The following is a 15,777-nucleotide window of genomic DNA, read 5'->3' on the forward strand; positions in this document are numbered from 1 at the left end:
GTTAAGACGTTCAGAAAATATATGCTGTCCGTTTAACGCAATGGAGAAACGTTGATAGGGCAAACAAAACACAAAGAAATTTGAACCTTGAGGATGCGTCCCGGCAGACTTCTAAAACAGGGACAAACTGTTTGGAGGGACGTAGAAGACCGGCAAATAGAGAGCTTTGCCTTACGGCTCAGCTCCTGCATTCACCACCACAGTCCGGTACAGCAACCGCTGCCACCTCACTTGTGAATAAGACCCCAAGATGCTTAAACTCCTCCACCTGGAGCAAATTTTCTCCCCTCACCTGAATGAGGGGGGCAAGACTATCTTTTTCCATGAGAGTAGCATAGATTCAAACTTGAAGGTGCTGATCCTCATACCAACCACATCAATATTAACACCTCTACTCCATAACATTTTTGGTTTGCTGGTTTGTTTTTTTTTTTCCTTCTTCTCCCCCCCCCCACCAGACACTGAGGAGACCACTACCAACACATCCTTTTCACCCCAGGTGGGACTTGAACCCACAATCCCTGGCTTAGGAGGCCAGTGCCTTATCCATTAGGCCACTGGGGCAAAACCTAGCAGAATACCTAAAGGAAGTGTAAATGAAGAGGAACACCACAGTGATGCTTGGTTCTTACATTTTTCAGTAATGCCTTTCAGTTTAACTGTGAAGCCAGAATACACTAAAAACTCCCAAGTGTTGTTCCAACAACAAGGTGTCGCCTGCCTTATGACACTGTGGCAAACGGATGTGTGCTTAAGAAGAAAGGAATTATATCATGCGGGCATATGAACTAGAAATGGATAACAGAGCGTTAATTGAACCGCGAGCGACTTCTGCATCGTCATGGCAATACAGAAACGCGGATGTCTCTTGCGGAAGAAATTCGACATGACTCAAACAAAGGACCCAAGATAGGAGAGAGTATCTTACTTTGTCTCTCCCCAGAGAGAGAGAGAGTCCCTCGTCCCCTGTGCTGGACTTAAGGGAGTCTCCCCGAGCATCCAAAACACACTCCTTACATACGTCTAGAGGCGCATGCTAAGTGCGCACACGCGCACACACACACACAAATAGTCTTAACCGCTTGCCTCATACAGGGTTGCAGGGAGCCAGAGCCTAACCCAGCAACTGAGGGCATAAGGGGACACACTCAGAACAGGACACCAGTCCATCGTAAGGCACCCCAAGCAGGACTCAAACCCCAGATCCACTGGAAAACAGGACCTGGTCCAACCCCCACTGTGCCACTGCACCACTGCGCCACTGTGCCACTGCACCAGTGCACCCCCCTCTCATGCTAAGCATATGGTGGCATTTCTCATTGGCTTTCTCTCTGCATGATCAACGCGTGCTCAGCTCGTGTTTGCTTCGAATTTGTTACTTACTTATCTGGTACGCTCCCTACAGGATAGAGTGAGCTATGCGCATTAACCTTATTTATTTCCTTGTTTTTTCGCTACCAGCCAGTGTCTGGTTAGTGTCTGAGTTGGGGGCGCAGTTTCGGTACATTCCTGCTTCTTGCGCAGCGGGCTTTCTGCAGCAGTTATGGAACAAATCAATTGCACAATTTTTTTTTTTTTTTTTTTTTTTAATATAAAGTGGAGGGAACTGTTTGGTGGGGCGTGAGGGGTATGTGGGGTTTTGGGAGGGATGGAGTACTGGTGGCGTGGTTGGTTTGTGTCCAGCCCCCCTTGATTTTGGCACAAGGGGGTTGAACATCTTTCCCTGTGTATTATTGCATGTTGGTTCTAGGTGACTAGTGACTGCTGTGAACAGGGCAGCTGGCGGCATGGGAAAGACCGTGTGACAGCAAGGAGAGACTGCTGGCAGGAGGGAACAGACCCCACTAGGGGCTGACATGGGCTAGCAACCTGTGTCAGCAGCATCTTGTGCTCTTGTGTAGCAGGAGGTGCGCCCTGTTTAAGCTACAGACACACAAATGTTATCAATACCCCAAGAGTCAGTGAGAGCAGGGGTGGAAGACGACTCATCGGTGGATATAACGGCTTTAGACCTTGGCGTGAACTTGACCATGAGTAGGGGGGAAAGCACGAACACAACCACGCCAAGTAGGGGTGGATCGGTGCTGCAGGTGTGTGTTTGTGGCTGGAGGAAGGTGACTTCAGTGAGAAGCCTAAGAATTCATCAAGGCAAGAAGAAGTGTTTAGGGGGACGAGGCAGGGGCCCCGCATTGATCGCCACCACCTACGGAGTGGTCCAGATAAGTCAGGTGAAGTCCAGGGGCAGGTTGCACACCAAAGACCACAGGACATCAATACCTCTGTCTTAGAGGAGACAAGACCAAAGATGGATGCACAAGGCAGCATCGATCATGGAGAGGATGCGGGGCAGATGATACCAAGATGAGAACAAAAACCTAAGGTGAGATGGCCAGGCGCCACCTACTGTAAGGAGTGGACCTCTAAAAACAATGACTTGAGAGGGATTTCAAATGGCCTGAAGGGTACGGCTGAGTCTAAGATAAACCAATTGGGTGAGATTATATACGACTATGGGAAGAAGAGGTCTGAGGTGTTCGAGAAGAAGCGTAAGGGTGAGCAGAGCATGTTAAGGTCAAGACGGCAGATGGAAATTGAGAGGTTGATTCAGGAAAGAAGACACTTAAAAAAGCTTTGGAAACGAGCAGATGAGGAAGGTAGAAGTGGTATTAATATTCTGCAGGAAGAATTGAAACGTAGATTGGTAGTGTTGAGGAGAGCGGAAAAGCTTAGACTGAGGAGGAAGAAGAAGGAGCAAGCTATGGTGGCATTTTTTAAGGACCCATTGAAATTTGTGAAGTCCTTGCTTGAGCAAGAGAAGTCTGGTTGTTTAAATGTTCAAAGGAGGGAGTTGGAGAGCTATCTGCTGGAATGCACACCGATGGTGAAAGTGAGAGGGTTTTTAAAGTACCTGCAGATATTCCTCCATTAGGGGAGATCGTGGCACAAATGGACATGTGTCCTCCAAGGTTGAAAGAAGTACAAGAGGTGGTACGGCGTGCGAGGGCAGCATCTGCACCAGGACCCAATGGGGTTCCTTAACGGGTTTATAAAGGTGCCCCGGATGTTTTAAAGTTATTGTGGAAGCAGATGGTGGTCGTATGGAAAAAAGGTACCATTCCAAAAGAATGGCGGCGAGCAGGAGGGGTATTTATACCCAAAAAGAGAAAGATGCGGTAGAAATTATGGCAATTCAGGCCAATGTGCCTTCTTAATGTTGAAGGGAAAATATTTTTTAGTGTTGTGGCGCAGAGGTTGTCTGCATATTTGTTGGCCAACAACTTAATTGACACATCTGTGCAGGAAGCAGGAATTGCGGGTTTTTCAGGCTGTTTAGAGCATTTTTGTATGATCTGGCACCAGATAAAGGAGGCCAAGATGGAAGGTGAAGACCTCCACGTGATTTTTTTGGACTTGGCGAATGCCTTTGGTTCAGTGCTGCATGTTTTGTTGTGGAGGGCATTTGTTTTGTTTTTTTTTTTTGAAGTCCCAGAGTGTATTACGAGACTGGTTAAGGTGTATTTTGAAGACATCCAGTTTTATTTTTGTACCAAACAATACACCACAACTTGGCAGCGGGTTGGGGATTGGCATAATGGCCGGATGCACAATCTCGCCTCTGGCTTTTACCATGGCTATGGAGGTGATAATAAGGGCGTCGAGATGGGTGGTTGGGGATATGAGGCTGAAGGATGGTTCTCGCCTTCCGCCAATCAGAGCGTATATGGACGATATGACTGTGCTTACTACTACTATCCCATGTACTCGTCGCTTATTAATGAAGTTCAATGGAAATCAAAAGTTGGCCGGACTGAAAATTAAACCTAGCAAAGTGTAGGAGCTTGTCAATAGTTAAAGGAAAGTTATCGCAGGAGAATTTCCAGAATGATGGGGAAAAGGTTCCGTCAGTGGCTGAAAGGTCAATTAAAAGGTTGGGTCGATGGTATGATTCCTCACTTAGCGACAGGGAGCAGCTTAAAAGATTAAGGGAGAATGTAGTACAGGCAATTAATAGGATTGATTAATCTTTTTTACCAGGGAAGCCGAAGGTTTGGTGCCTGCAGTTTGGTTTGTTGCCTCGTATTAGATGGCCGCTAACTATATACGAGGTTTCTGTGTCAGGGGTTGAAAGACTGGAAAGGCTGATGAGCAAAGCTATTAGGAGAGGGTCTTGGAATTACCACTGACTAGTCTTGTGGAAGAATTCAAGTGTGCCAAGGTTGGCTTGGAATTAACATTGTCAAGCACAAAAGACCCAGTGGTGAGATCGATTCCTGTAAATTTAAAAACAGGATGTAAGTGGGATCCACGGGAAGCTGTTGCGCATGCACAGACAGCGCTTGAGCACAGAGATGCGGTCGGTCAGGTGCAGGTAGGTAGGGCGGGGCTTGGTGCCGGCGATCGAATAAAGTTGCGGAGTAAAGCCAAGTTGCCGGAGAGGAGAAGGATGGTGATTGGTTTTATCCGCGAGCAGGAAGAGGAGACGAGGCGGGTAACTGCGACGCCACATGGTGCGCAAGGGCAATGTTTGGCTTGGGAGCATGTGGAGAAACGGAAGATCAGCTGGCGTGATCTGTGGGCGATGGACGCCGGTCGTATTAACTTTCTCATCGGAGCCACCTACGATGTTCTCCCTACTCCACAGAATCTTAATCGCTGGGTAGGTACGGAGCCGACTTGCAGCTTGTGTGGTGGTATAGCCTATTTGAGGCATATTTTGTCTGCATGTAAGGTTAGTTTATCTCAGGGAAGATATACTTGGAGGCATAATGAAGTGCTAAAATCCTTGGCATGCTTGTTGGAGAACAAGCGGGTTGAAGTCAATTCACTCCCGTGTTGCGGGAGAAATGAGGTAATTTATTTTGTGCGGGAGGGGGAGAGCGTTGCATGCCACGCGCGTGGACGCGGCCGTACGAGTTTTAAGTGGGGTGAAGTGCGAGACTGGAAGTTGGTAGCGGACGTGGGAAAACAGCTGCAGATGCCGCAGTGCATTGCGGTCACGGCATTGAGACCCGATATTGTCCTGTACTCCGAGGGCGCGCGGATAGTGTGCTTCACTGAATTAACGATACCCTTCGAAGATGCATTAGAAGATGCCTATGAGAGGAAGACACTGAAGTACACTGAGTTGGCTGGTGAGGTGAGGGAGCGAGGCTGGCAGTGCGTTATTAGACCGGTGGAGATTGGTGCAAGAGGGTTTGTTGCAAAATCAACCACGTCGCTATTGTTGGATTTTGGTTTCAGGGGTCAGTCGTTAAGAGCAGCGATTAAAAGCTTGTCAGAGGTAGCAGAAAGATCCAGTCAGTGGTTGTGGAGGCAGCAGGGTGTTTGGGGGAAGCACACCTGAGTGGGGAGTACTCGCCTATGTGAACATCAAATGGTTCGAGTTTTGTTGTCACCTCCATATGCTGATGTGGTGTGTTGGTTGGTTTGTTGGTGGTCAATGTGTGGCTGGGGTGGGAGGTCTTTTGGTGGGTGGAGTCACCGGGATGGCACTGCGGGCATGGAGGGGGGTGGGTCTGGGACGCCAGATCTCGCCGTTGAGCCTTCTGGAGGTGCTCACTCTTCTGACTCAGATTCTTCTTCTTCACGAGGTTCAAGTTCACGAGCTTTCTCACCTAGCTCGTCCCGGTCGGGTATTAGGGCACAATCATCTTCGTCGTTTATCCCCTGTGCCATTGCTGTAGTCGTGAACGTTGTTTCAGCAATAGCAGCCTTAACACACGACAAACAACACGTCAGTAACAGGAAGACGGATAAAATAGCAAGAAGTATTCATAAGAAGAGTTTCAATAGACCACCCCACCAGCCGCTTATTCCTAGCCAGTCCCAGAGTTCGTCACCGTTCTTAAAATCACGAAACTGAGAACCAACTTCCATAACGTTACCCGCCAACGAGTTTATACGCTCGGAATTGCCCGGGACATACGTGCAACATTCTGATCCGACGTTAACGTTTATTCATTTAGCACACGCTATTTCTCCAAAGCGACTTCCAAGGAACTCTATGTAGTGTTATCAGCCCACACACCTTATTCACCGAGGTGACTTGCACTGCTAGATACACCACTTACAATGGGTCACTCATCCATACATCAGTGGAATACACTCACACACTATGGGTGAACCACACTACACGCTACAACAGCACATGTTGCTCCTTCTGCGGCCAGAGGATAATCTACTGCCATTCGCCTTTGCATAGCAACAGCATTAATGTCCTTAAGGCTCTCAGTCGTACCGTTGGCTATTTCTTCTGATGCTTGTGCTGAATAGAGCGTCTGCCGAGCAGCTTTACCGATACCACACGTTGGGAACAATACCAGAAAATCTCTCTCCCGTTTCAGAAAGTCCAGTTTTCACCAAGGGAGGACTATTTCTCCGACAGCGGAGGAGACAAGAATCTGGACGCCACGGAGGTTGGGACAACTTTCGAACGTGGGGCACTACATAGGACAAATAACAGGAACCTCCGGACTGATTCTTTGGAAGCCATGGCTAGGCGCATTTACCACACACCCAGAAAGTACCGTTTGGTAAAATAAGTCACCGTGAAGGTAACATTAAAGGTATTTTCCTGCGTACCGTTGGACATCAGAAGAAGCTGTTGCGAACTATCAGGGCTTGTTTGCCTGGCCATGTAGGTGCATTTAGAACTACCCACACGTGTGACAGAGCCAGGCTGACGACACAGATCGTTCCATTCAGGTTGGCTCTAAGAGTCACGTAAGGGTGTAATTTGTCTTTAGTCGAATTCCGCGTGGAAAAGTCGCGATAGTATCCCAAGGAGACAGGATTACCCGGTTGGCTCACACTAAATATTTTACTGTTAGAGGCTTCACGCGGAGTTGCTATGACTGTACGAATTGCTCATACACTTTTCCAGAATTCACTGGTGCCGTGTAACAGGACACCGCGATGCAAAGCTGCTGTGGGGTAAAAGTTCGGGAAACGGCTCCATCCACAAAACCCTAGGGGTAAAGGCATGAGTGGTAGTCCAGATGACACTAATTTTGGCACATGAGTACAGACAGGCCCAGCAACCGGTGCTATTGTCAGCAGCTGCATAACCCTTGCTCAGAGCCAGGAAAGCGCTGACGCCATGCAAGCCTTCCTCATGTAGATGGGGACAGTTTGCGTTCCCCCGTGGATTTCGTCGGCTTGCGAAGGAACCCTGCAAATTTCACGAGGCGCTGGTTGTCGAAGACGGAAAGCCGCATTTCTTCCCACGCCAGGTTGCAGGGCTCACGCTGCAAAAGAGAACCTCCCCCGGGCACCTTTAATGAAGTACAGTTTCCCAGACCGGGGCTTGAGCCCATGACCCTCAGCTTAAGACTCTTGCACACTACTGACAGAGCCAGGCAGGAACACCACTGCTACCAGCACTTCTGTGGAAGTGCAAGCAAGCTTAAGTGTGCAAATTCAGGAGGAGCACAAGCAAAATGCAGCTCTAGAATCCATCTTGCCACCTTCTCACTTGCTGGAAAGCAGCATCGGAGGAAGGCTTAAAGCTTCCTCCTGCATGGAGGGAACAGCTGGTTGACTCCTGAGGTGCCAGAAAGAAGGCACTGCTTCCACACACAACAGGAGCACCAGCCTAGCCTGCTCTACTAGGGCTCTTTCCCCTCCTCAGCAGGAGCCTTCCCACAAGCCCCTTGGCCCATGCTGAATTTGCCTGCAATGCTTTTGAGAGCTCAACTGACACAGCCAAGCAGAGAGCTTGGCGGGCTCGTCCAGGATTTGAACCCGGGACCTCTCACACCCGAAAGGAAAATCATACCCCTAGACGAACGAGCCCCCCACTCTCCGCGACCCCATTCCTCGGCCTGCTGTCGGGAACCGCATCGTCCGTGGCATTTGTACCCGGCTGGAGATTCTTACCAAACGCCTTTGAGATTTTTAAATGAAGCGTACCGCTTTGCGCCAGTCGACAGAGCCACTCTACAATGGAGACGGCGCAGTGACGCCCCTCGGCAGGGGTTTCTTCCTCTTCCCAGCAACGTCCAGTAGCGCTTGCGGCCTGCCGCCCGGCCGAGGGAAGACGGCGCGCATAGCGGAACGACTCGAATCTCCGACCTCCAGGCCACACAGGTTCTTCTTTCGTGCTCCCTCGACGTTCAGAGCCTTCGCTGGAGAAACACCAGCGTCGGTGGGGTGCACTACCTTCAGGCGCCCGGGAGACAAAGCGGCCTTCCCCGACACCTAAGCACAGGTGGTGCAAGTCAATCAATCAATCAATCAATCAATCAATCAATCAATCAGTCAAAGGTTTAGTCACCAGATGCACAACAATAGAGCATGCAGCAGTGGTTGCTGCGATGAAATGTCTTTGAGTGTGTGTGGTAGGGTGATTTTAAAAAAAAAAATAAAAGGAACAACATACCTTAAGATTACAAATAACGTTTTCAAATTGCAGCGCAACAGAAATCTGGTAACACCAATAACTATGAAGTGAAACTACTTAACGAAAACCGGATGAGTTGCTGCATTCGGATGCCGCTCGACTGTTCGGGCGTCTAACAGCCTGGAGATAGACGCTATCCCGCAGTCTGTTTGATTTTGATTTGATGCTTTGGCAATATTTAGCGGACGGCAGGAGAGAAAACGGTGCGTGACCAGGATGACTGGGGTCCTTGAGGATAGCCCAGGCCTTCTTCAGGCATCTGGCTGCGTAGATGTCCCGGATGTTTGGAAGCTCAGAGCCACCGATGAGCTGTGCCGACTTCACCACCCTCTGCGGTTCCTCACAATGCTGGGCCGAGCAGCTCCCATACCAGGCAGTGGATGCAGCCGGTCGGGATGCTCTCGGCTGTACGCCTGTAGAAATTAGCCCCGGATCCGGGATGGCATGCCAAACTTGTTCAGCCTACGGAGAGAGGACAGGCGCTTCCGTGCTGTTTTGACCACGGTGTCGGTGGTGACGACATTCAGTCACAGCGCCTAGGATGAAGGGGGGACGAGCGGTGAAGGAACTGGTCTATTGACCGCTCCGACCTGGTGCCCCACATCAGTTCAATTCAATTTATGTTTATAGAGCGCTCTTCTCACAGAGGTTAACTGGTAGACTATTCCACAGTTTTGGGTTTGCTGGACGAATAGTCGCGAACCTCTCACTTACTCCTCGTGCCGTCTTTCCTGGCATGAGAAGCACCGTTTCTGCAACCCGGGCCTGTGTGTTCCTGTTTCATGAAATTGATATTTTGGATGCCACAGAGACAATAACAGACTACATTAACGTTTTGTATGGACACAGTTGTTGAGAAGAAAGCTGTAACTGTATTTCCTAAGAACAAAAGTTATGTAACAAGGGAGGTCAAGGAGTCTTTAAACAGGAAGAGGTTGGCTTTCATCAATCAAGATAAAATGGAATTAAAATTAGTCCAAAAGGAATTAAATGCGTTGTTGAAGGGGACAAGGAAAAAACACAGAGGAAACTGTAGAACAAAATTTTAATTCAGGGGACTCCAAAAAACTTTGGGTTGCTATAAAAGTAGCAACCAATACGGAATCCCCCGAAAAAGGCTCATGACTAGCAATGACCAACAAAGAGCAGATGACTGAAATGACTATTTTCTTAGGTTTGAGTCACCTTCGGTGTGAATGGTAGATCAGGACTCTATCGTGTGTAATTCAGATCAGAGATTAGAGGTGGCTCCACACGCAGTTAGTTTGCTATTTAGAGGCATACGAGCCAAGAAATCAGCAGGTCCTGATGGAATTTCTGGTTTTTTGCCGAAAACTTGTGCCAGTGAACTTACTCCAGCATTCTGCCCTATTTTCCAGAAATCATTTGACTCGCATACCAATCCATCTTTGTGGAAAAAACTAGAATTACGCCGGTTCCCAAGAAAAATTGCCCGGTTGAGAATTGTGATTTTAGACCTGTGACTTTGACTTCAAATGTTATGAAATGTTTTGAAAGACTTGTTGTAACTGTTCTAAAGGATGAGATTAAATTATCCCTTGACCCGTTTCAGTTCATCTTTAAGGCTGGGCAGGGCACCGAGGACGCCATTAATTGTATCACTCATTTGGTGAATAGGCATTTAGAAGATACGCACGCATTTGCACGTTTACTTTTTATAGATTTTAGTTTGGCTTTTAACACACTTCAACCCCAGCTACTAATTAGGAAGCTGACAGAGTTAAAAGTGAATCCCTTTTGCATTAAGTGGTTTTATTCGTTTCTAACAAATTGAACACAACAAGGTACGGTCAACAATTCTTATTCTGAGGTGAAGACTACCAATATGGGGCCCCGCAAGGTTGTGTTAGCTCACCCATTTTCTTTACATTATACACTAATGAGTGTTTAACTAATCAGGATAACAGTACTTTTCTGATGTTGCCAGGTTTGTGGGGTGGTGTGACGATAATTGCTTGATTTTAAAATGAAATGAAGACTGTTGAAATGATCTTCGACCCTAGATCTGTGGGGGATCATAGACCTGTAATAATACATGGTAATATTATTGAACAGGTTTCTTCATATAAATACTTGGTTGTTTGTTTATATAGATAATTTGTTATGCTGGTCTTCTCACATAAACAGTCTGTGTTCGAAAACTTCAGCAGAGACTACATTTTTTGTGAAGGTTAAAAGTATTTGGGGTTAACCAGAAGATTTTGTTTCTGTTTTACCAGTCTGTTTTTGAGAGCTTGCTAAGATATGGTATTACAGCATGGCATGGAAACTTGACTGTCCAATCAAAATCGAAACTTGCACGACTAGTACATACTGCTCTAAAAATTATAGGGTGGGAAGAGAAACGACGCATGCAGGAGTTGTACGAGGTATCTATTTTAAAAGAAGCGAAACAAAAAATTGCTGCTAATGACACACATATTTTACATGAGAATTTCAACATGTTACCCTCAGGGAGACGATTTAGGATTTTGATGTGTAAATCAAATTGCTATGAAAATTCTTTTGTGCCATCTGAGGTTAAGTTTTTGAACAGAGAATTCCAAAACTGAGATTTAGATTGGGATTCAGTAGATTTTTCATATCTTTTGATTGTTGTTTTATTTATTCTTATTTTAATGTATGATATGATATGTATTGTTTTATGTGAGTCCAATGTTGTGCACTGGCCGTGTCATGGTTGTCCAAGGCAAATTTCCCATAAATGGGACAACAAAGTATATTCTATTCTATTCTACCTGCAGCTGTGTCACGTATTCTGTGTCACGTAGTCGATCGGTGCACCGCAGGACGGGCCAGCCCTGACTTTTGCTCGGGCTGGGTCACCAGCAGGTCCCCTAGACCTAGGAGGGTTGCCCCCTTAGTCGGGTTCCTCGCGGCACACGGGTCGGTCCCGGCAGAAGGTCGTGATCCCGGACGAGCCCCCAAAACTGTGGTAGGAAAAATGAGAATTGTCATACAAATAGATCACTCGGTCACTTGAGTTGCAGAAAACCTTATTTATTCGTATGCGCAGAGTCACACCAGAGCAGCCAGGCAAGCAGATATTTATACACATTCTAGGGCAGATTTTTGTAAGCATAGGCAGAATACATGTTATTTTTTGAACATTCCAGGTGTGTCACTGTGCCCCTCAATCTCTCATCACACACGTCCACTGTCACCAGTTTATCTCCTTTCTTAAGTGAAACAGTTACACACATCCTCTGGGCTTTACGTGAGTCTGCGTAAGCCACATTTCTCTGATATCTCATGGGAACAGGCTGGCACAAAAGGGGACATACAGAGAGCAAACTATAGCCTGGAATGTGCCGCTTTCTTGCATAGGCTATTCAGCAGTTAAACATTCTTAAACATTCTATTACAGAAGCATGTAGGCATAGCAAAGCTTTTAAAATCAAATTTTCATTCAGACTCCATGTCCCCTACCTCCTCCGGGACACGGGAGGAGTTCTCACGGAGGTGGGAGTTAAAATCATTCCGGACAGGGTCCTCTGACACTTGTTCCCAGCACGCCCTCACTATGCGCTTGGGCCTACCGGATCTGTCTGTCAGTTTTCCCTGCCGTCTGATCCAGCTCACCACCAGACGGTGATGGGTTGACAGCTCAGCACCTCTCTTCACCCAAGTTTTCCAGAACATGTTTTCCTCAAGCCAGATGAAACGACTACAAAGTTGATCGTTGGCCTTTGGCCCAAGGAGCTCTGGTACCAAGTACACTTATGAGCATGCTTGTGTTCAAATGTGGTGTTTGCTTCACCACAGCGCTGTGTAGCAAAAAGCAGAAGGCTGTGTTGTCTTGGCTCCACAGGAGCGCTCATCACAGGAGTTTTCACCTGCTCCGCCACCAGCCTGGATTCTTTCACCTCTCCCCAAGAAGCACCGTGTCGACGCTCCCTGCAACCCTGTATGAGGCAAGCGGTTAAGACTATTTGTGTGTGTGTGTGCGTGTGTGCGCGTGTGCGTGTGTGCGCACTTAGCATGCGCCTCTAGACGTATGTAAGGAGTGTGTTTTGGATGCTCGGGGAGACTCCCTTAAGTCCAGCACAGGGGACGAGGGACTCTCTCTCTCGCTGGGGAGAGACAAAGTAAGATACTCTCTCCTATCTTGGGTCCTTTGTTTGAGTCATGTCGAATTTCTTCCACAAGAGACATCCGCATTTCTGTATTGCCATGACGATGCAGACGTCGCTCACGGTTCAATTAACGCTCTGTTATCCATTTCTAGTTCATATGCCCGCATGATATAATTCCTTTCTTCTTAAGTACACATCCGTTTGCCACAGTGTCATAAGGCAGGCGACACCTTGTTGTTGGAACAACACTTGGGAGTTTTTAGTGTATTCTGGCTTCACAGTTAAACTGAAAGGCATTACTGAAAAATGTAAGAACCAAGCATCACTGTGGTGTTCCTCTTCATTTACACTTCCTTTAGGTATTCTGCTAGGTTTTGCCCCAGTGGCCTAATGGATAAGGCACTGGCCTTCTAAGCCAGGGATTGTGGGTTCAAGTCCCACCTGGGGTGAAAAGGATGTGTTGGTAGTGGTCTCCTCAGTGTCTGGTGGGGGGGGGGGGAGAAGAAGGAAAAAAAAAACAAACCAGCGAACCAAAAATGTTATGGAGTAGAGGTGTTAATATTGATGTGGTTGGTATGAGGATCAGCACCTTCAAGTTTGAATCTATGCTACTCTCATGGAAAAAGATAGTCTTGCCCCCCTCATTCAGGTGAGGGGAGAAAATTTGCTCCAGGTGGAGGAGTTTAAGCATCTTGGGGTCTTATTCACAAGTGAGGTGGCAGCGGTTGCTGTACCGGACTGTGGTGGTGAATGCAGGAGCTGAGCCGTAAGGCAAAGCTCTCTATTTGCCGGTCTTCTACGTCCCTCCAAACAGTTTGTCCCTGTTTTAGAAGTCTGCCGGGACGCATCCTAAAGGTTCAAATTTCTTTGTGTTTTGTTTGCCCTATCAACGTTTCTCCATTGCGTTAAACGGACAGCATATATTTTCTGAACGTCTTAACTCTTACATCACTTTAGAACATATTAAGCACTTGAAAATATTGACTACTTGAACATATTTTCACACCACACTTGAACGAACAATTTCTCACACCACATTTCCGCCTTTGAGCATGAAACGTTCACACGACATGCTTGCATATGGTCCCCCTCGTTGTCATCTTGTAACAGGAGATTATTCCGGTACCACACTGCTATGGTGTTTACAGGTGAGTCGATGCCTTCGCCTTTAAATGCCCAAATCTTTCCATTCTGAGTTTCCTGTCTTCCCCAGTGATATATGCGGAACTGAATCCCATTTGTACCACCTACTTTGGGCCGGGATCAGAGCAAAAGAGGCTGCAGCGGGGCACTTTGTCAGGAACAAATCCGACATAATGATTCTCTCTTCCTCAAGTTTGTTTGCCGGAAGCTCATGCGACTCTTGTCGATACGCTACGGTTTCTTTGGCAAAGAAGCGTGCTGTGCAGTGCAACCGTGTGGGCTGTGTCAAGTTGGGAGGCACCCTTACCTCACCGCAGCGCGTCATCATCCAGCAGCCAAGCGGTGTACTGCGATAACACCTGCAGAGACAACAGTCCCAATACTGGAGATGCGATGTTGCCACCTTCTTCGGTCACAGTGACAGTTGCCCCGAGCTTCGCAAGCAGGTCGCGACCCAGCAGCTTCACCGGACAGCGGTTACTAAGGAGAAACGAACGGTTAGTCACAGCAATGTCTTCTGTCACTCCCACACGCAGTGGGTCTGTTTTTTTGAGGCTTTGTGTTATTCCTGATGCTCCCATGAGGCAGATCCGGTTTCCATTTGCAGGAACCCCGGCACCTCCTGTCTTCTAATAGCGGATCTCGTCGCCCCTGTGTCCACCAGGAAGGGAAAGGGTTGATGCCGGCACCACCAGCTGTATCATTGGGTCTGATGCTTCAGGCTTTTGTCTCAAGCAGGCTGGACTTTGGCACTGCTTTATTGTCGGGTCGTCCATACCAGACTGTATCCAGGCTGCAGCTGGTACAAAATGCTGCTGCGAGAATTGCCCCGTCTGTTTCTGTTTTCAAATCCCGATTAAAGACTGACATGTTCACTCAGGCATTCCACCTCGAAATGTAATTCCACTTGCCTTGCTTGTGTTTTACCACCATTATGAAAATGCATAATAAATTAAGTTAAGTAACAACTTACTAACTCTGTTCTCTCTTCTTGTTGAGCGTTGCCTCGCTACGTAAGACTTGAGGAGGCTGACCGTTGGTGACAGACGAATCCCATGCTGACTGAGGATGTTGACCAACTGCCATGATGAACGAGGCGTTCCGTGCTTGGCTGGGGATCCAAGACACCATTTAGCACCAATATCATTATTGCTTGTTAAACTGGCTTACAATTGTTACTTAAACTAGAATGCCCAGGAGCGATGGGCAGCCACTGGCCTGTGCACCCCGAGAGGTTTTCTTTTTCTCCCTCTTTCCCTGGTGGCCAGTAGGGATACTCATAGCTCTATAAAAGGGCTTCGTTATGGTAGCCATTAGTCGACTGTCTTCTTTGTTTGCAACGGTTCTTCTTGCCTCATGCTTGTGTTAAAGCACTCTGTGACCTAGCTCGAGAGTGCACGTCGGAGGGTCGCCGACATCCCAGGCCTGACCTCGACATGATTTGAACACGCAGCCTTCTGATCTGGAGTCAGACGCGCTACCGTTGCGCCACAAGGTGGGTACCCGACAGGTCATGAACGAGGGGGCAGACCGTGTCACTTTCCAGCGTCTCCGCCCAGCAAACGGGCCAAGAAGAAGTACAGTTTGGAAAATGCGGGGCTCTGGAAAAGTAACACGAGGTGGGTCAAAAAGTGACCTCGAGGGATGCTTGGTGGTCTAGGGGTACGATTCTCACGTAGGGTGCGAGAGGTCCACCTCTGGACGAGCCCAGCCACCGGCCTCCGTGCTCTGCAGGGATGCTCGTGGAGACTCAGCTGCTCAAATGACTACCGCCCTGCAGCGCTCGCATCACTTATCATGAAGTGCTTTGAGCGGTTAGTCAAATCTCACATCCCCTCTTCGCCACCTGACACCCTAGGCCCACTGCACTTGCATATTGCCAGAACAGGTCTACGGAGGGTGCTATTGCCACTGCCCTCCATACTGCCTTCTCACACATGGACAGGAAAGGGGCATATGTGAGAATGTTGCTTCTTGATTACAGCTCAGCGTTCAGTACCATGCCAGCACGACAACCTCTTCTCTGAACGTTGGTAAAACCAAGGAGATGACTGTGGGAGGAGACCGCACACTTGTTCTAATCAGTGGGACGGCAGTGGAGAGGGTGGGCTGTGTTTAGTACGTGGGGCTCAGCAT

General features: G+C 48.0%; 2 non-coding genes across 2 annotated transcripts; one reads left to right on the forward strand and one right to left on the reverse strand.

Annotated features, from left to right (window-relative positions):
• Nucleotides 1-491: 491 nt before the first annotated feature.
• Nucleotides 492-564, reverse strand: trnar-ccu (transfer RNA arginine (anticodon CCU)). Its single transcript has one exon. It is a non-coding gene; the product is annotated as a tRNA-Arg (tRNA).
• A 12,310-nt stretch (nucleotides 565-12,874) lies between these two features.
• Nucleotides 12,875-12,947, forward strand: trnar-ucu (transfer RNA arginine (anticodon UCU)). Its single transcript has one exon. It is a non-coding gene; the product is annotated as a tRNA-Arg (tRNA).
• Nucleotides 12,948-15,777: the final 2,830 nt, after the last annotated feature.

The sequence above is a fragment of the Scleropages formosus genome, unplaced genomic scaffold (assembly GCF_900964775.1).
Source record: "Scleropages formosus unplaced genomic scaffold, fSclFor1.1, whole genome shotgun sequence".
NCBI classification, from domain to species: domain Eukaryota; kingdom Metazoa; phylum Chordata; class Actinopteri; order Osteoglossiformes; family Osteoglossidae; genus Scleropages; species Scleropages formosus.